This window comes from Thermobia domestica, chromosome 9, assembly GCF_964235325.1.
Source record: "Thermobia domestica chromosome 9, izTheDome1.hap1.1, whole genome shotgun sequence".
NCBI lineage: Eukaryota > Metazoa > Arthropoda > Insecta > Zygentoma > Lepismatidae > Thermobia > Thermobia domestica.
This window is the reverse complement of record NC_137462.1, coordinates 5,770,482-5,792,598: the sequence shown is the minus strand read 5'-3', so window position 1 is coordinate 5,792,598 and position 22,117 is coordinate 5,770,482. Positions and strand designations below refer to the sequence as shown.

General features: G+C 37.2%; 1 protein-coding gene across 5 annotated transcripts in view; it reads right to left on the bottom strand.

Moving 5' to 3' along the window:
- Sarm (sterile alpha and armadillo motif) overlaps positions 1-22,117 on the bottom strand; it is a 428,773-nt gene that overhangs the window by 291,071 nt on the left and 115,585 nt on the right. The gene's annotated exons all lie outside the window — the stretch shown is intronic.

The following is a 22,117-nucleotide window of genomic DNA, read 5'->3' as shown; positions in this document are numbered from 1 at the left end:
TAATCGGACGGTGCAATGTCCAGTGAGTATGGCGTATACAATAGTGTTTCCTATTCAAGGCGTAAAATGGTGTCCCGGGTCATCCTAGCCACGAGGAGCTTAGCGTTGTCCTGTAACATAAGGACCCCTTTGGGATTCAGAAGTGCTGGCTCCAGAGTTTTGAGTTTCTCTTGAACACTGCTCAACTGCTGACAGTACACAGTTGATTGATGCGATGACCAGCTGGTAGCAGTTCCCGATGCACGATGCCGCGAGCAGTTCATAAACACACAGAAGGACTTTCTTCTGGTGTAGTGCTGGTTTCGGCTGTCTTGGAACCGTTCATGGGATGCTAACCAATTATGACGGCGCCGTGGAACTTCGTACAGGACCCATTTCTCAGCACATGGCAACACATTGTCCAGAAATGGCTCCTTCCTCAGACGAGACAGCAAAGAAACACAGGTGTCTGCTTGCGTTGCCTTTTGACCCGGAATCAAGTTATGTGGGACCCATCGACCCAACTTCTAGTGTTTTCTCAGTTGATGAAGGTGCTGTTGAATGGTTTCTCGCCAAACATTGGCGGCGCCGCAGCGACGATTCCCGGTGGCCCCTCTACCGTTTTGAAAATTATACCACCAGCGGCAGAGACGCGACAAAGCGCCAACGAACCACAAACTTACTCCCCCAAACGTTAAATGTTAAATCGGCTATATGTGTGATTTAGTTACATTAAGGTGAGTCTAAAAAGCACTTTAAAAAGTATAAAAAAATTACCCCGCAGGGGACTCAAACCACCAACCTTATGATTACTAGGCAAGTGTTCTTCCTACTTCGCTACGAAGGCGATGAAGGAAACGTCGCTTGTAAAGGGATAAATCGTTAAGATCTTTTTAATTGGGTCAATCAGAGTGCTCCTTTAACCGTGTATATTCGACGATAACTGTTTGGAATTAGATAAAATGTGTGTAATTTTGTAACAAAATCACGCGTGTCTATTTACTTTATTTCATAGTTCTCTCATACTCACTTTCTACTGATCGACGACAGTTGCCATCTAAATTCATACAATTATCGCACTTATCTCAAGATTTTTCACTTCATGATGTTGAGGCAGAGGTTATTCTTGACCCCCGGAGCTCACTTTAGGAACAATTCTCCAGGAAAAAATAATATATAATAATAACCGCATGCACATGACTGGCGATAGTTCGTGTTGGTTCCTTCACGATTCTCCGCAAAGAATCTAAGAAGTGCGGACCAAAACAAAGTTCTCGCTGGTCGCTGCTACGCGGTGGTAACTTCAACACCCCGACACGAGATATATGTTTCGACTCGACGAAACCCTGCCGCCAGTGAGGGCCAATTATCGCAGACCTCCACAAAAAGCGACAGAACTTTCTTGGTTACTTTTATACATAAGACTGATTTTCTTTGAAATTGCACTTAATTTATTTAAGATTTTCTGACAAAAATGTTATTTATTATTCGTGACGAAAAAGACATAATTATTTTATTAACAGCTATATCTCGCTTACTGTTTTACACGAAATTGCATTTAAAAAAGGGAATGAATTCCAAACTGAAAAACTGAATAAAAACGTTGCTTTTCACCAAATTTTCTATCTGATAAAAAGTTTTCTTAAAATACAAATTACAGCATATAAATAATATAATGTACTTACGATTTAGTACCATTGTTTTATGATAGAATTTATAGTACCTTGTCAAAACGTTTGTCTTCAAACTGTCAAATACAAATCGCCGTAAATTGTGTAATCTGCTGTCACAAAAAGTATACCATACTATTTTCGGATGGCTATAAGGAAGAAATACCATACTATTTTGTGATCGGTATGGTAAAATACTATTTTTCCATACTATTTTACCGTAAATTATTAATTATATGTAAACTTTGTTATTTTTAAATGACTGAAGCAAAGTAATCTCACGATGCTGTTTTAACATCTGGCCATTAGGAGTGCCAGGAAATCATTTGGGGGGGCTGGCCCCGATGCCCCCCCCCCCCGTGGCTACATCCCTGCCTAAGACGTACCTGGAAGATCAAAAATAGTACCCATCAGTATCAACGACCTTCTCCCAACGTTCGGGGTGGGCATGGATTCCTTCGCGGCAGAACTTGGTTTACCGTGAAGCGAAGAAGGTATCAAGTGTATTTTGCACTTTTACTACGGAGTTGAACTGGAGTTCTCTAAGGTGAGTGTGCAAGGAATGGAACAGGTGATATTCGGACGGTGCAATGTCCGGGGAGTATGGCGGTTGCAATAGTGTTTCCCATCCAAGGCGTAGGATGGTGTCCCGGGTCAATATAGCCATGTGGAGCTTAGCGTTGTCCCGTAACGAGAGAACCCCTTAGCGATTGAGAAGTGCTGGCTCCAGGGTTTTGAGTTTTTCTTGAACACGGCTCAACTGCTGACAGTAAACAGTTGCATTAATGTTCTGCTCTGACTAGCCGGTAACAGTTCCCGATGCACGATGTCGCGAGCAATCCACCAAACACACAGCAGGACTTTCTGCTGCATTACTGGTTTCAGCTGTTTTGGAACCAGTTCATGGGATTTTAACCAGTGGTGACGACGCCATGGAGCTTCTCATCACATGTCAACATCCTGTCCAGAAATGGCTCCTTTCTCAGACGAGACAGCAAAGAAACACAGGTGTCTGCTCGCGTAGCCTTCTGGCCCAGAGTTAATTCATGTAAGACTAATAGACTCAAATTGTACTGCTTCCCAAGTTGATGGAAGTGCTGCCGGATGGTTTCTCCACTCACATTGAATGTTAGCCCCAGTTTCTCACAGGTCCCTCCGCTGTTCGCCTCAATTGCTACCTGAAGATTTTCATTTTGTACATGTGTTGGTCTTCCGGCACGTGGTGCGTCTTTCGTGAGTGTTTTGTCACCGTCCTTAAACTTTCTAAATCACCCTTGCAGTGTCTGCGTAATCACGACACCCTCACAAAAGGCCTGAGATATCTTCCGCCCCGCTGCAGTGGCGTTTGACCCAAATTTGAACTCGTACAGCATACACGCCCTTATGACGCTCTGTGGAGGTTCCATATTCACTCTGTCCTTACACAAGTTCACGTTGTAACTGAACTGCCACAAGCAGGTAGAGTGTTGGGTATACCCACACCAACATCTGACCTTCGCCTTTTCTCATTCGCATTCAACTCACGGTGTGAGGATCAATTGAACACAAACCTCCACAAAAAACGACAGAACTTTCTTGGTTACCTTTATATATCTCACAGGACATAATATTTTTCGTATAGAGAATATATCTATATTAAACTTAAAGTTTTAATATCTCGAGTTCCGGAAGTCGGAATGTCAAAAATCCTTCAGATTCGTGTTCCTTGTGATCTAGTTACGAAATATATAAAAATCAGAGATGTAGCGGTTAAGATTGTCAGAGTTGTAGCGGTTTACGTTGAATATGCCAAGACTTTATCCATTAAGTCGTCTTAGATTTTTCTTCAATCCCAAAATGCGGGTGGTTTTTCGTGATTAAGATACGTTTAAGCGAGGGACGAATATAGAACCTGAAAATCGGGTGGTACCCGCAAAAATCGGGTAATATGACAACACTAAGCTAAATAGAAAATAAGGTATATCCCTATTTAAGATCACTACACCTGCAACTCATGAAATCCAACTTGAAATCTCATCCACTTAGACTGAGATCTTTTATATTATCATTACTCTTTCACCTTGTTTTTAAATAGTACTGCCACTCTTTCTTATGCTAACAAAAAAACGCCACCTCCATTTCTTAAAAAAAAGAAAAGAAAAAAATAGATCGCAATACACAGTTTTATTGTTGATTTGTTGCCACTCCGATAAATGAGAATGTTGTGGTTTTGCATGTGTTGACTGGTTTCTTATCGCAAGTCCCAGACACCTGCAATAGTTCATACGTGAAGGGAACTCCAATCATATTTTATTCTACTGTATATCATTTTACTTCCCAATAACGATAGCCGTGCCTCTTTGTGAGAAACTGCAACTTATTTTTTTTATTCTGCCAATTGTAAAAGTATACTAAACAAGAATTTCCCTACACATTAAGACATTTTAAGAAAAAATATCTTCTTTCCCCTCTGCAAATTTTGAGCAGTTTTTTCCTCCATCTGGCAACTGTGAGTCGAAGATGGGAAAGATTCTTTGTTGTTTTCTCGTCATTACTGGACATTAGTGCTGTCGAATTTTTGTGACTTTTGCAGTTTTCGTTTTTTGAGAAAACCGGTTTTCTGAAAACCGAAAACCGCAAGTGTGGTTTTCAAAACCGAAACCGCAAAAACGGTTTTTAAAACCGAAACCGCAAAAACGGTTTTTAAAACCGAAACCGCAAATGCGGTTTTCAAAACCGAAACCGCAAAAACGGTTTTGAAAACCGAAACCGCAAAAACGGTTTTGAAAACCGAAACCGCAAATGTGGTTTTCAAAACCGAAACCGCAAATGCGGTTTTCAAAACCGAAACCGCAAAAACGGTTTTGAAAACCGAAACCGCAAATGCGGTTTTCAAAACCGAAACCGCAAAATCGGTTTTCAAAACCGACATTTCGGTTTTATGAAATTTCACTTTTTTCAAAAACCGGTTTTCGGTTTTTTCAAAAACCGATTTCGACAGCACTAGTATAGACCCTTCCAAGGCTTTCTTGAATGCCTCCTCTCTTGGAAAATAATAATAATAATAATAAAAACGGAACTAAATAGCATTCTTAGTTCTCTTTTAATCGAATCTTTAAGACACTACAATATCGGTCGAAAACGACCGAAAAAACTTAAAAGGGTTAAACATAGGTTAATAAACAATACTAAAAGAAAAGCACAGTGCTCTGGAGGGACACGTTAGATTCACTTCTTTTGTTATCGTCGGTAACATTTGAGAACATGCGCTCAGCTGGAGATAACAGCGACTGACAGACGTCGGCACTTTGCTGCACTCACAGAAAGTAGTAAAGAACTTAGTTTTAAACGAACTTGTCATCAGTTGGTAGGCAAATAAAATACGAGTAATGGAAGCATAGAAAAAGTATATAAAAAAGGAGTACTTTGTGCTTAGGAGGGCAAGTTTCCTTGATGAGATATGGCGTCCTGGTGTGGTGTAACCTGATCTGACAACCGACAACAAATTGCCTCCCCACTCATTGTGGCTCCTGTTGACAACGATACAGAATCAACTGCTAAGAAAACCATTTAGGAAGAAAAAGAAGTTTCTGATACATGATGATACCCCGCTCTAATGTTTCGAGGGTAATTGCTCGCCGTGGCCTCCCATGCAAACACCTACCTCAACAGCCTTTTGTCAACGAGTGTCGTATCCAGTTCCGCCATCAGATGAACAACAAAAATTAAAAGTCTCACATTATCTATCACACCATAAATTTTCAATTCGCAAACTTGTGCACTCGTGACATGAATGTGAATGTAAAACCACAACTTAAAAAGAAAGAAAAGAAAATTTGTTGTTTCTATTGGTTTCATTATAAATAATTTACACGTATTGTCACGTCTCTAAGTTAATACAGATGCATGTATGTGATTTTTTTCTTTTTTTAAAGTAACATTTTGGTAGTATATCCTATAAACTTAACATAAAATTGAAAATAGTTTGACTGAATTATGGGTTATTTGTTTTTTTGAAGGAAAGATATGTTGAGCGTTAATTAAAGATGGTTGTTAATTGATTTTTGTAGTCGAATGTTGGTTGTTTCTACTTGGTTACACTACCACCAACACTCAGATCAAGAATTGTCAAGAAAGAAAAATAATCTGAATTTTATATTCCTTTTTATTGTGTTTTCGCTCTTGAATGAAGGACAAACGAAAAATGTGGAGATTGGAAGAGCAGTCAGAGAAGGGTGTAAGATATCGTCCCAATTTTTGAACATTTACAGTGAATGTTTAATGAAGGAAGCATTCATAAGAACTGGGAATTTCAAAATTGGAGGCAAATCATTAACAAAATCAGGTATGCAAATGATACGGTTATTATAGCTAGAACCGAAGGAGGACTACACGAGATGATTGACAAAATAGTTGACATTAGGAAACTATATGCAATGGAAATCAACATCGAAAAATCGAAAGTCATGAGAATATGGAGGGAAAGCAAGAAATAAGACATCGAGTATCGTCTGGACGTGTGTCGTGTCACGAATGGGGCACATATTGGTGAACACCCTTCATTTTCGACAGGTACTAACCTCGTACTGCCACACCCAATCGAAAAGATAATGGACTCATGCTGCCACACAGTACAAATTTGGTGAATTAGTGGCTATTTTCATATATCTTTATATATCATTCACGTGTGTACGTGTAATACTTTTGAAAATATAGCCTTTCCAAAACGAATAAATCATTTATGCTCACCCTGTATTTATACTACTACTACTACTACTACTACTACTACTACTACTACTACTACTACTACTATAATAATAATAATAATAATAATAATAATAATAATAATAATAATACAGTGAAACCTGTCTTTAGCGGAATCGAGCGGGACTTGCAAAAATTTCCGTTAAAGTCAGGTTTCCGCTTAGTGCAGGTAGACCTTTCCTTTCCTTCTTTTTTTTTTTTAATACATGCTTATAAAGGGACATACTGAGAAAATATATTGCTGTAGGTACATTGTTCGATTATACTACTTCTTTCTTCTACGAATAAATACACACACGCACACACACACACACAAAATGAATACAAAATATACTATGCACACGTTATCTTTATTTTTCTAATAGCCAAGCAGGGTTTTCTGTGTACATTGCTGCTTGACTTTCCACATACACTTTAGCGTGAGAAATTATACTAAGTGAATCAGAATCATTTTCCGTAAGGTAAATTTTTGCAGTTCCTTTAAACTTCTGAGAGCATTTTGATATGTATTTATTCTACACTCTTCTTGGAACTCGGTGTCGTATTCCTCTACTTCCTCTATCTCGTTTTCTTCTTTCCGACATTCCTTATGATTCTTGATTAAGTTGCGGGGATTAAGGACAATTTGTGGGGGTGAATATGAGTAGTGGTTGGGGAAGGTCAACACTGTCCAGAAATATTTAACAAAAGAACGACATTTTATCGCAAAGAGTGTAATGTATATGTCTCACAGAATGTCTAAACATCTAAACGCTGTAGTTCGGAACTCAGAATTTTCCGTTAAATGTTTGTTTTTCTTTCCGTTGTCCGCGTAACACAGTTTCCGCTTAATGATGGAACTTTTACCATTTTGTTCTCCAAAATTCATGGGACCGTTCAATATTTCCGTTTAAGACAGTTTTCCGTTTAATAAAGGGTCCGTTGAAGACAGGTTTTACTGTAATAATAATAAAATTGTTTCTGTTTTCGGCTTTTATTTTTGTGACCCACCCTGTACGAAGCAATATGAAGATGTTTAAATTAAAAGTACCAGATATGCATACTTATTACGTAGACAAAAAAAGAATAAATTATCAGAGATTTATATCTGAGAAAAAAGATAGGAAAGGCTGGCGATTGTTTTTGCAGTATATCTTACTTATTTCACGAAAGATGTTATCTGTCTTTATATGTCACTATACTTATATGTCTATGGTATACCTATCAGATAACAGAAAATCGATTCCTTGTGGAGTAATCTCGGTAGAATACTACGGTGTTTTAACAGAAATGAAAGGAAGAATCCACGCTTGGAATAACTTCAATGGAAGATTATAAATCACTACAGGTATCTGTGAACATCCTTAATAAGTAGAAATAAACGATACGCACGCACATATGTATATGTACAAGTAAGTTCGCAAGTGACAAATTGTTCGACGGTGACAAGAGAAGCAGCGGCAAATCGTCTTTTGTTGGGGAAGACCAACTGTGTGATGAAGTCCATTAACAACTGCTGGTAACGACGCCTAACCGTGTCTCAATTAGCAACACTGGACTTATTGGGAAGGCAGCATAACTACAGCTATTTGCCTCTTCTTTGTCTGCAAATAATCTGAGGATACATCAAAAACGATCACATTCCAAATATGGATTGCAATCATGTCTTTTTTTTTTTAAAAAAAAAAATCCTGTTTACAAACAAGGACTCTTCAAGGATGGACTTTTACAACAAAGAAAAAACGGAAAGAAATCCTTTGGAGTCCTAATCGCAAAGTTGTTTTGGAAGGGAATTAATGAGTTGCATGCAAGTGCTGTCTCTTCCTTCAGAAATGCAGGAGTCAAATATGGCGATGTCATGCATCGCAAGTGCTACATGTAAATAAGTCTTTCACACATAAAGTGGAAGATACTTTGAGTGTTTACACATTGCATTTGGAATAAACGTGTTTCTTCTTCATCTGGACAAATAGTTAACATTCTGAGCACTTAATAACTAATATACAAATAGAGACTGACTACTCAGCACAATAGCTAATCTTTCTTATTACTGAACCAAAGATAAATTAACCATTTCTCATTAATAAGTTTTTTGAGCAAATTTTTGCAATTTTGTATCTAGCCAATCGTTGCACTTAGCCACATTTGTCTATGGGCACCCGAAACATCAGGACAGTTAAGCAGTACCGTGTCTGGTTAGCACTTAAATATTCTTTCTTTGGGGAAACCAGATGGAGTCAGTACGGCATTCAACCCAGCGTCGTGAAGAAAATTGAAGAGCTATTTAAATTGTACAAAGAAGATACGAAGAAACAAAAACTATGTTATCTTCTTTCGAATGAAGTAAATAGAAGGAAATATGGGGTCATTACATATGAAAGGTCACATTTCGGGATAATATATGCTGGAGATTTCCAAAAGTCGTCAGATGGTGTCAGTATATCGGAAAGTGACGGACTGCTCGTGTGCCTGTGTTTATATAGACACAACATTAACATACAGTAAGTCAAACACACCTACTGTTTTCTTATGACTTTTAACTTGACCACAGGAGAGCACAGGAAGGCGTGAACGTCAACAGAGCATTTGGACCTGAAGGAATTAATATATGTCTACGAATCATACAGCAATGGGTCAAAAAATTCTTCTCCGATATGATCTCTGAAAGTGAATTGTGCGGACATACATCATCAGCCATCATCAGTGATGAATTGCGAATTCCAGTGTAGTCTGATTCTCATAAAACTAACGAACCTGACAGTGACATTGGATATACGCAGGCCGGTAGCCAGCCCAAAAATGTAGGGGGTCCCGGCTGAAGTTAGGGGGGGCCGATCCAACAATATTATAGTTCATCACTATATTATAGTTCATTTACAAACCTACCGTGAAAATTATAGGGGGGCAGCAAAAATTTAGGGTGGGGGCGGCCCCCCTAGACCCCTGGATATACGTTGTTCCTTTCTCCCGGCCTTTGCAAGAACCTGGAAAAGTCAAGAAGTTTCCCATGAAGTTACTGAGGAATACATGACGCATTGCATGAACGTGTGCCTTTCTCTATTCTCCGGCAACTGAAACGTTCTGTTTTAGCAGAGAATTGTGTCATGTGACGAAAATTTGATGTTTCATGATCGTTTCTGTTAATGGATGGATTAGGATTTAATGTCCTTTTCAGCAAATAGCTATATGAGACGTGGGGTCTGAACCACATGAGCTTCTGACGGGAATTGAACTTGGTTCCCCTCGCCGAATAATCTCTGTTGATGTTTTACAACACTTTAATTATTTACGAGTTCATAATGGTTAGATGCTGATCACTAAGGGTCAGATTTCTATTTCGTATACTGGTATTCTGGCATGTTTTACATGTCTAACTAAATATAAAATATAAGCGCGTCTAACTCTTGTGAACACGAAACTACTGTTTTAATTGGTCACATAAATGTATGTTTCAACTGCATTTTAGCTTTAGGTCACACTTGAACCCAAACAGTGTTTCTTCCAGACATGTTTTTGGGAGGCACTGCCCTCCCCCCGGAGCTCTGAGAGTGCCCCCCGGAGGAGAGCATAATAATACGTCTTTAATATAATAATAAATACAAAAGTACCAGCAGTGTTCCCCCGGAATACTAAGTGTACCCCCCGGAACATTTTTTCTGAAAGAGCGACTGGTCCCAAAGTGATATAAAAACATATTTCTGGTTACCGTAGGCTAGTTTCACTTATTGTTCAGAAATATATTTGCCAGAATTAGCAGCGAGGAGACCGTTCAGTTTCTCTTATAGGATCAGCAATGCGCTGTCATCTATTCTTCAGAGCTTAAAGATAAGACAAAATAATTTCGTAAACTGCTTAATAAATTGCTTTTCTAAAGGACTTTTGCCAAATGTGTTGGATGTTCTGTCATATTTTGTCATTTTTAGGACATAAATGCACCTATATTTTGAAAATTTTTACGTCACACAAATCTCAGTTCTACTTCATGAGGCTTCAAAACATGCCAAAATTGACTTTTCATCCGAGAAAGATAATGGTGAGTATTTATGATGGTGTGCCGCTTGTATCCCACTGCTTTATCTTGAAAACTGGTAAAATATTTAATGCTGAGAAATACTTCACCTAGCTGGATGAAATACATTTAAAAATTACGTGTAAAATGACCTCCATTGGTCAACGCAGACGAAGTTTTATTACTTCACGAAAACGCGAAGCCCTAAATGGCAAGGACAGCACTTAAAAAAAAAAAGAAAAAAGAAAAGAAAAGAAAAAGAAAGAAAAATCTACAACTTTGAGGATCTTTCGCAGCATCCGTTATAGTCACTAAATCTCTTGCAAACTATTCAGAAAACAAAATCCATTTTTAGTTGGGGAAAAGTTTTACCAATCAAACACTTCTTGATAAGTTTCTTCGGTCCAGAATCTCTAAATTCTACAAAAGACGCATAAATGTACTATATCTCGTTATGAGAAGTGCATAGCATCTAATGTTGCCTATTTTAATTAATAAAAAAAAAAAAAAAATCCTTTCCATCGAGTTATGTTCTTTGGTATTTCGATACCAAATTCGACATGGAACGTCAACAGAGCATTTCGACAAACCGTTACAATAACCTGACAGTACCCAAGTAAGATACCTATACAACTTTACAAAAAATAATCGTTTTGTGTGTTTAGATTTTAACATCTATTTTTCAGCACCGGGAATTTTAGCGTCTATATAAGATGTGAACCTAACCTTCCATTAGAAACTGAGCCCATCTCTCAAACCAAGTGCGGAAAAGCTGAGCCACCCAGATAAAAAATATAAAAAAGTAAATGAGGAACAATTTCGAATGCGTTTAATGAAGTACATCTTATCTAATCTACCCTATTGTAATTCAACCCTCATTATCTTTCCAATTAGTAATTGCTACATCTTTTTCTTGTACGTCGGCTATTAGAAATTGCCAGAAATGTTCCAATATCAGCCTTACTGCTGTGTTAAGAGCCTGACACACGAAAAATAATACAAAATTTACCATTTTCCTTTCGCTTGTTTTTCATAAGTGAAAGGAGATAATGAAATGCAACTAACCACAATCATAGATAATGTTCTACAACAGAAGATATGAACCTCAAGAATGTTCAGTGTTGCCAGAACATTTCCCCCAAAATCTAAGTTAAGACAGTAACTACGTTTGATTACGTATCATGTTGTCTTGGAATCCTGTGAATTACTTTTTAAATAACATTATTATTTAATTTTAATAACTGTATCTTAAAACTAATTTATTACAAAATAAGTACAACTATTATTTAAAAAGTACTTCACAGGATTACAAGACAACGTAACCAAATACAGTTGATTTCGCTCCTCTAATCGCTGCCTTAGCTTAAATTTTGGGGGGAAATGTTATTCTGACAACAATGTAATTTCTATGGATGGCAACACTGAAAATTCTTCAGGTTCATATTTTCTGTTGTAGAATAACATTATCTATGACTGTGGTAAGTTGCACTTCATTATGTCCTTTCACTTATGAGAAACAAGCAAAAGAAAAATTTTGAATTATTTTTAGTATGTCAGGCTCTTAAACTAAACTATTTAACACGTTTTCTGATATCAAAAGACAGTTCAAGGCGAGACAGGAAAAGGCTTTTAAAAAAATTATGCCATACATGAATATTATATACAGGGTGTTTAAAAACAACATCGACAACGTTTGGGAGGTGATTCCTGACACCAAGATAAGACAAAATATATAGACCAACCTGGGTGCACAAATGCTTCCTTTCGGAATTATAGGCTGACGAAAAGATTTAAAAAAAAAAAAAAAAAAGAGCTTTAAAGGTCCATAACTCCAAAACTATGGGACTTACCGTAGTCGGATCAAGACTTCACTTAGAAACTAGTATGTGCCCTATCCAAATATCCAAGTTTCAGAATCCTGTGGAACTTCCGCGACAATTTTTCTAGAGGTAGTTGGTGAGTACTTCAAGTTGTATGCCCGGAGCCAAACTCCCTCTATAAAAATTGTTGTGTGAGTACCTTAGGATTCTGAAGCATGTATTTTTGGATAGTATACGTATTAGTTCCTAAGGGAAGTTTTGATCCGACTACGGTACGTCCCATAGTTTTGGAGCTATGGACGTTTAACCTTAATTTTTTCATGTTTTCGGCTGGCTATAACTCCGAAAGGAAGCATTTGTGCACTCAAGTTGGTCTATACTTTTTGTCTTATTTTCGTGTCAGGAATCACCTCCCAAACGTTGCCGGTATTGTTTTGAAACACCCTGTATATTTTGATAAGAATGCCAGAAGGTGCAAATCTTGTGTAAAGCGAAAACACGGAAGCAAGATTTCTTTTCCGAAGAAGTGGATTTATCTTTTAGTTGACTATTTATCACTTTAGCCGTCCATCAGAGAGTATAACCATGGCAGAAGACATCCATATAATGTCTCATTGAGACTTTAAGTGCAGTCGGGTGTCTGCTTCTCCCCCAATGTCCTTGCTACTATGCACCTCATCCAAGGTTAGTCCATTGTTTCATCTCCCGTAAACCACGAACAGCTGCTTTTATGCTTTATTTCTCAGTTGACTTTGAAAGAAATATAAGCCATAACCGGTCCATATACGTCCTGCTTCTGCATCAGACATAAATGCACTGTTTCTGTGAGCACAGGAGAAAACATAACCTTGTTCTACCGAACGACATCAAATATACATTACAATTTGTTGGGTTCTGCAAAAGGAATAACATTTAAACTCGGAATATGTTGAATTTCTAAAAATAAATAATTCAAAAAAGGATTTTGAAGGTCTGCAAGTAACGTTGCCAAAATAAAGAAATAAATAATAACGCTTTGTTCAAAAGGAAAACTTACGCTTTTTTAAGAAAGAGGTACAACTGTTACATTAAGTTTTTTTAGATTAAGATAGAGGGTTATATGGGTTCCACTCTTGTAACTGAAAGTAATTATTATGGATAAAAATAACATTAAACAGTTTCTATTAAATAGTAAAATGTAAATTTATACAATTTTCAATGGTATCCCTGCAAGGACCAATGAGATACCAATGATGAGCTTCCACGACGTAAATGTTACATCACGCATTCAGTGCAGTAGGAATCCAGTCATTTTGGGCATATTTCCTTTTTAAGATCTCTGTCTGAAGTCCCTTTCGGAGCTAAATATAAAGATTATGTTTAGATATTATTAGCAGAATATCTGTTCTTTGCATGGGAAGAATACGTTTCATTTTGGACATAAAGGACGAATTTGGATTTAAACAGCACCAGAAGTGTCATTGTTCATCACAGTGACCCTGTAAACTATGGATTCGACACTAATATCGGTCATTTTCGATCATTTTTATATATCTTTACCCTCCTCCACGTTGCGGGGCTAAATTGGGATTTTAAAAGCATCGAAAGTATCACTGTTCATCTTAGCGACCCCAAAAAACTATGAATTTGACCCTAATATCGGTCATTTTCGATCATTTTTTAAATATTTACCCTCCTCCCCCGCCCAAGTTGCACCGTGAAAGTGAAATGATAACCATTCCATGCCCAAACCTCATCTATGTTGAAAATTTGATCGAAATCGGTCCGGTGGTTCAAGAGTTATTAAGTCAGAAATGTAGTCGCTTTCCTTTTCGATTATTTTTAAATATCTCCTTGTCCTCTAAGTTGCACCGTTAAAGTGAAATGATAAAAATCATCCAAGGCTTTAACGTCATTTATGTGGCAAATTTCATCGAGATCGGTCTGTGGGGGTTTAAGAGGTACGTAGTCACAAACGTCTAGTGACTTTCATTTTTATATATACAGATAAATAATTTATAATGTAAAAAAATAGCATTCACTTTTCCTTGTATTTAAAAAAAATCGTACAAACTTTACGATTATGTCCTTTTCCTACAACTTTGATTATTGGTGTTGATTCCGTTGTGGTCTGATCGCTCCATATGATCCAAGATAACCTTAACGAGATTGTTGTAAAGATAATAATCATGCACGACCAGTGAAACACTGAATGGAGTTTCATGTAATTCTTGGAAGATGCAATACTAAAGTAATAAACATACTTCGTTGACTGTATAAAGCAACAATAAAACTTTTATATCACAATCACATGGTTAACTGCTAACTTTATTTCTTTTGGGTTCTAACAAATACTTTTAAAAATTAAACCTAAGATAAAAACAAACATTTCATATAAAATAGTCCAAGCAATCTCTTCTGAAGTATTCTATGTTTCTGGTAATGCTTGATTCTGATTGGTAGTAAAACACGCATAAGTTCAGTTGCTTTCAAGGCATTTTTTTCATCATTTTCATCCAACAACCTTGTACAGTCCGCAACAAAAAACCTGCAACATGAGCGTGTAAGTTTATTGTGAAACGACGAAGTTTTTTGCTCCAAAATACTGTTAGTGTGCAGGGGAGGACGCCGATGTTTCTCCTGGCGTGTTTCGTGCCACTTAGATGTTATGTTGATTCCCTTTGCTGTTAAGCGTAGTTTCACAATAAACTTACATGCTCATATTGCAAGTTTTTTGCTGCGGACTGTACAAAACTCTTTATTTATGCTCTCCTTGATTGTGCAGGACACCTATAAGAACACCTACTCAACTGGGCAAAGATTAGAAAACAATGCAGCTATTGTACGAGCGGTTTTGATGTTCGAGTTGGAAAATTGACTGAAAATAACTGAGTAATAATCTCTGCTGAATGTGTGATGATAATGAAATATTTGCAAATAAAATGCCTCATGGAGACTGTGCATAATAACCAAGATTAAATTCTATAAATAAGATTGGTATAATATTTCTAAACCGGCGCGTCGTTGAAAACTGTAGAACTTCTTTACTTCCTTTAAAAGAACTCTTTAAACTCTTGGCTAGTTTAACATAATTGATTAAATTTCTTATTTAGCAATCCGGTAATATTATTCTTCGACATAACAGAAATAATAGGTCACTATCTTCTATCACAGGATATTCGAAACAAAAGATCAATAATACCTTTTGAAATTAAATTAAGCCTTTAAATTCTTAAAGCTCTTGTGCCTTTGAAGCGAATGATTCTGAAAAACTTAGTGGAATGAGAATGTGCAAAGAAACGGGAGAGCACCGAGAAAAACCACAGAAATGTTTTTTTTTTTTCATAGAATACGAATCCATAGAACTGTTTGAACTTCAAAGCCTTACAATGATCTGCTTCAGATCGACTTGCGCCAGATGGCCTGGGCTCGAACCAGAGATCCCTCGTATTAGACGTAAACGCTCTACTAATGAGTCAGTGTGCCTCCTAATCGCCATTATCATTTTCTGGGTATTCTGTTCTTTAGGGAGTCCACGTGGTGAGCTTCCATTGTAGACTTCAGTAACCCTGTCATGGCTAGTCCCAAGCCCGTCCTGAGAAAGAAGAAGAGGACTGAAGCATATTTATGCTGGCCACCATATCAATCGCACCTGACGAAAGATATAAATGTAGGTAAGAGCTTGAGAGAATTAAAATATTAGTCTCTGTGCTCAGTACTACCTCATAGTAGGGAGTCGACAGCCGATGAACACATGCAAGATTACTAGAACCCTACCTAAGGAGGCAAGGAGTCGGAAGAAACTACCAGCCCTGACTCCTAAATGGATCAATGACACGGACAATTGGGCCCAGAAGTGTGTGTGTGGTACCTCACCATGGATATAATTGAGGCACGATATTCTAGGCACACCTACCGGAGGGGAGCGATAGATATCTCCTAAATGGAAATATCTGCCTGGTGCAGATTGACTACATCACCCACTGGTACCGGTAATATATGGTGTATTTCTTCCATAAAATGAGGTATGGAAGGGTTGGGACCCTGTCATCCCAAAGGGACATATCCCAAATGGGCGACTAGAGCGTGCTCTTGGGTCCGAGAGGTGGTTGGTTGGACGCCTGGCGCCGGTAGAACAACGTGAAAGTAGGCAGGGTCCGGATTCGAGTCCGCCTGGGCCATCCTGGAGTTCCTAGTTTGGGTTGGACTCTACCAGGTTGTGGTCATACCGTGGGATTCGGTAACTTGGGACTATGTGCAGTTTCAACGAATGGTTTACACAACTACCAGAGCACTGGGAGACCACAAAAAATATTTTAATGAAATTACGAAAATAACAAGAATTAATAGAATGAATGTAATAAGAAAGTAATGTCTAGTTTATTATATTTAAAAAAAAAATCAAATAGGATTAACGTTAACTCTTCAAATAGCACATTTGTATTTGAAACTCGTAGAAGAGTGTGACTGAATTGAGAAGGTGATGCAAACATAGTTTTATGGTAAGAGAAAAGCACTGATCTCGTGCCTTTACAGTCTGTCTGTCTGTTTGTTTAAGGTAGAATTGTTCCTTGCCCTGAAAGTTTCAGTTTGGGCAACACAAATTATAAAAATATAGATCTTTCAAACATTTATAAGAAAGAAAAATAGCTTAATACTAGTTGGGATGCATAATGATACTACTTAAACCCCCCTCTTTTTATAGCCTAGACCAAGCACAGACCAACAAGATTATGTCAGTTCGAAAACCAACCGATATAGCAACCTGATTTTAAATCTCCCTATTAATTAGAATCAAGTACAGAAAGCTAAGATGGTAATTCAATAAGGAGATGAAGTGGAAATATTCGCTATAAAAGTTATGTAAAGGAATTTTGTAATCTGCAGATAGAGGATACTTCAGAGAAAACTTTTACTAGAGATTGGTCAATAATTCTAATGCCTTACTTTGCTTATACAAGATATCTGCTGCGAATATAGTGTTTTAAGTACGCGTCTCCAAAGGTTCCAAAGGTTTGTACGGATTTCTAAAGGTTTATACCCTAGAAATAAAAGCCTAGCATTGGATCGTTGTCTACATCTCTTCTAGTGGCGGCTCTTGTGGGAAGCCACATAGATAAATAATAATAATAATAATAATAATAATAATAATAATAATAATAATAATAATAATAATAATAATAATAATAATAATAATAATAATGATAATAATAATAATAATTTAAGGCTGCAAGCTATTAGTTAGGAAACCTTATCTAATATTTTATATGTTGTTACAACAGGTACAACATTATAAGTAAAGTTTCTTCCTTTAGCTTGTACGTACCAATCTATATATTGAAATGCTACGTTTATATGTTTGGGGCCAATTCTTTTGATAATGATATCTCGGAAACTACAAGCTGTAGAAAGATGTGGTTTTCACTTGATCGATTGCAAATTTTCTGCAGATCGTCCAGTTCTCATTGAATATTAAAAAAAAGGCAACTAATTCTTTGTTACATTTTTTAGGGGTACACTGGAAGTGTTAAAATTTGAAGAAAAGTAAAGCATCATATCTATCAGTTATACATTCCAATACCACATATCTGCGTATAGGGGTTGTATATTTGTCAGGCGTTTGTTTCATGGCTAAATTATAATGAAAAAACGAAAAATAACCATTTCTCCAGTCTAAGATGAATCTTTATTGTTTCGAATGTTTTGCCCAATGAACACCATATACCATATATAACTGACTATAATTAATTGTATATGTAATGTATTTGCTTATTACATACTGCATACAAGAAGAAATAAAACAATGATCATACATGAATTAAAAAACTCCAACCGGAAGCAGGTTCAAATCTTAAAACGGTGCTAGATACTGAAAAAAAAATCGAAAAAATCTCCCCTTTATGGTACCCCTTGCCGATTTTTATCAAGATGTCTTTCACTCGTGTCTGTAAAGGGACATGTACAGATGTTGTGAGGAATGACAATGTGATTCATGCTCATATGTGAGTGATGCGCTGTGTAGAGAGCGCAGGTTCAGTTGGTACAAATTTAATTTTTTATTGATGTAACTCCTGAAGAGCCGCCACTGGCCCCTTCAATCTAATCAAGATTCTTGTTAGGTACTTCTCTATGATCCTCGCACCTTCTTCTCGGTCTACTCAAAGTTATCTTTCTCATAGTCCCCCCCCCCCCCAAAGAAAAACTACACACTCTTTGCGTGATTCGATATAAATATTCTGTACCATGCTATTATCCCTATCATATTCGACGACATGTGGGTACTGTGAAGTTTCGTGTTTGAAACAGTGTTTTAGTTATGTTTCGAAACTGCAATCGTATTCATAAAACAAAAATATTTGTCTGTGAGAACCGATAATATGCAACTTCAGAGCATTCAAGAGTTAAGGTTGCATAAACAACCAGGCGAAAATATTTAGATATCCTTCATTCTTATTATGAAAGAATAATTCTGTCAGTCATGATAATTGAGGCTAATACTTGCCGCTAGCTGTGCTGTCTCCAACGTGGTTCCAGTTCCAAGAGACGTCGCTAGCTTGCAGGCAATTTGGAGGGGACCCGACGGCTTTGGGAAGGAAACAACTAGTGACGTCAAACTGTTAAAAGGATGAAAAGGACGTTCCATTTAATGAAGATTCTTGTTAGGTACCTGTCTATGATCCTCGCACCTTCTTCTTGGCACCCGCTTCTTATACCTCGAAGCATACTTCAGTGAAAGCATATGTAGTTAATGAATTTTATCCTACAACCCAAACAACCCTCATGCATAGTGGGTTGCATATATGTGAACACTACATAAAAATACACCTCATTCGGGGCAATTTAAATTGGCTCATATATGTATGATCTTAGTACATAAGCACTTTTATACGCATATATACTGGCAGTTTCCGTTACATTGCGCTCGATAAATCCCGTAACAAAACACATGTAAAAAAAAACATACTTCAGTAATTAACTCTATAGCCTATGAACCAATAGGTTCAATGTCGCATTCATAAAAATTTCCCATTGACTTCAGTCCGTGGTCAAATGGATTCTATGTCTACTTTGTCTTCCTATGTGCCAAAAAATTCTTATATCTCGAGTAATGGTGAGAAAAATATTACGTTAAGTAAATATTATTCATGTAATTTTGATGGATATAATCAAGCGTTAATAGATATAAAACTAGAAGTAACTTTATTGTACACGTGTTCTTATTGTTTTACCAAAGGTAGGTTTTACCCCACATACCACAACGTGGGGTCAGTTACGCAGGGGTACGATTGCCAGTTCCTTTCCCTGGAATTCAAAAAAGAGACATGAAAACTCGTAATTACAAGTTAGAGCAGAGGAATGGGCTTAAGAGTATCACATGTATGAGAAGGGTAATTATGGATTTATTTCACAGGTACTCATTTGCACAAGTCAATTAATATTCCTCTCATATCAGTCACTCGTACTTTCTACGATGTCAAGAAAAGAAAATATTTGCAGAAGGTTCATCATATGTGCGCTTCCGTAATAAACAAAAAAATAAAAGCCGAGCGGTAAAAACCGATATAATTCCAATACGACGTATTTTGTTATTACTTAAAATGCTTCGTGTGGAGTACTGTACGTCTACTGCAGCGTTTCCCAACCGGTGTGCCGCGGCACACTGGTGTGCCGTGAATGGGCCGCTGGTGTGCCGCGAGGAAATCGAAACAAATTATTTAATTCTGTAGGAATCAAATTGCAAGACATAAGAAAAATGTATATTTGTATTTCACATTTACTATGAACGTCTACTATGAATCTACAGCTTTAAGTTTCGTACCATATTACTTTTCTGTATATTTTTAATGTTGAAAAAAAAGTATTTATCATTGTTATGAAAATTATTGCTTCTTTATTGTTGCAGACTATTTCGTAACTTGAAATTTTAAAATATCATTCAATTATTTCGACAAAGCAAACATGCATACAAATTATCTACATTTGTGTTTTAAAACTAAAAGATTTGTTTGTTCGTTCGTTATTTAGTGATCTTTTTTGTTGGTGAAGGTTGGATACAGTTTTCGAAAAAGAAAGCATAGTTTTAAGAACCTGAGTCCAATATTTCATTGAAATTGTTTTCTATTTTTAAATTAGAATGTAAAATAAGCATAATGATTTACCACGGGGAAAAACCAGTGATCGAGCTTTCTTCTCTGTGAGAAGATCAGTAATCACAGAAAAAAATACCACGGTATTTCATATTTACAAATAATAATATATATGAGTGTGCCGCGAGAATTCAAGTTACAGTCGTAGTGTGCCGCAAGTTGAAAAAGGTTGGGAAACGCTGGTCTACTGTATGGGACAGAAACATGAACATTACGCAAAAGCTATGGAAAAAGATTGTTGAAAACTTTTCAAATACAGAGAATTAACTGGGTTGAGCGAAAAACGAAAAAAAGAAATAAAATCTTTAAGTTTTACGTCCCACGGTTATGCCGGTTAGGCTAAAAGAGACGGTGATAATGAGAAATGAATAAAATGGTGGAATGAAGGAAGTGGGAAGAAAGAGAGAACCCCGAGAAAACTCACGAGCACAGTGTCTGTTCACCACAAAGTCCATACGGCGCGAGCTGGGATCGAATCAGGGACCCCAAGCACCGGAGATGAACGCTCTACCACTGAGCCATCGCGCCCCCTAGGGATGCGCACGAGACGAGTCGAGACAGGATTTTTCTGGCAAAATTCGAGTCGAGACAAGGCTCTTCCAATAAAGAAATATAGCTACATTTTTCGAGTCGAGACATCACTTTTACAGCACATATTCGAGACGAGACAGCCACAAATCTTGTCTCGTGCGCATCCCTAGCGCCCCTCTTGAGCGGAAAATCGAATGAGAAGGTGTAGAAATGGTGGAGAGAAAAGAATAATTTGAAATGTAATTGAAAAAGAGAAACTGGTTGGAACATTGGCTGAGAAGAAGCCGTATCATGAGGGATGTGCTATATGATAGGAAAGAGAGGGAGGAGCGAAGGAGGCTACAGTTGGTAGACAGTATGAAAACAGAAAAATCGTACCTATAGTCGCTATAGAGAATGGAAGTTTCTCAATTACAGCAAGAGACTTGCCAATAATGGCAGAATACCTATGATGAAGTTAATTATATCCTTGATAAAGTGGGATCCGAACAGTGGCGTAACTTATAGGGCAGGGGGGCAACTGCCCAATTCACCCTTCCAGCTGTTCGAGGGAGCCCACTTGAAAGTAAAACTTCATACTCCATACGGTATGATATGAATATGAATATATAAATTAAGCATGGAACGGTTTCACCACGTTATAAAAATAAATAAATAAATAAATAAAATTTTAAAAAATTAAAACTAAAAAAAAAACTTAAATGAATGTGATCTGAGCCCATTTTAGTAAAATATCTACTTTTAGGACCCCTATTTCTTTATGCTTTAAATCGTGTCAAATGTTGTTTTCTCAATTTAACTACTGAAGTATGGAATAGGCCTACCAAGTCATTTTCTAAAGATCTGAAAATAATATAAGGTCCTGCTGCTGCCACATTATCAGAATAAAATGCATTTCCAAAATGAAGTATAAATTAAACCTGTGGCCTGGAAGTAATAGAAATGTTTATTAAGGTTTTAAATTGCGAGGAGCCCAAATTTTATATTTCATATTTTTCTAGGAGTACTAACTTTGTATTTTTTTCTAGGAGAGGCTTAAATATTCTTCCCCAAGGAAAAGTTCAAGTTATAGCGCTGGATCCGAATCACTACACGGTTTTGTGACCGGTGCAAACTCAGGACCAAATGTATATGAGAAAACACAGGAGTAGAGACCTGCATGGGCCGAATTTTTCGGCCCGAGCCCAATCCAGCCCGAATGTACCTATGCCCGGCCCCAAAAGTTTTAGAGATTTTCGGCCCGATAAATTTTAAAAGTTT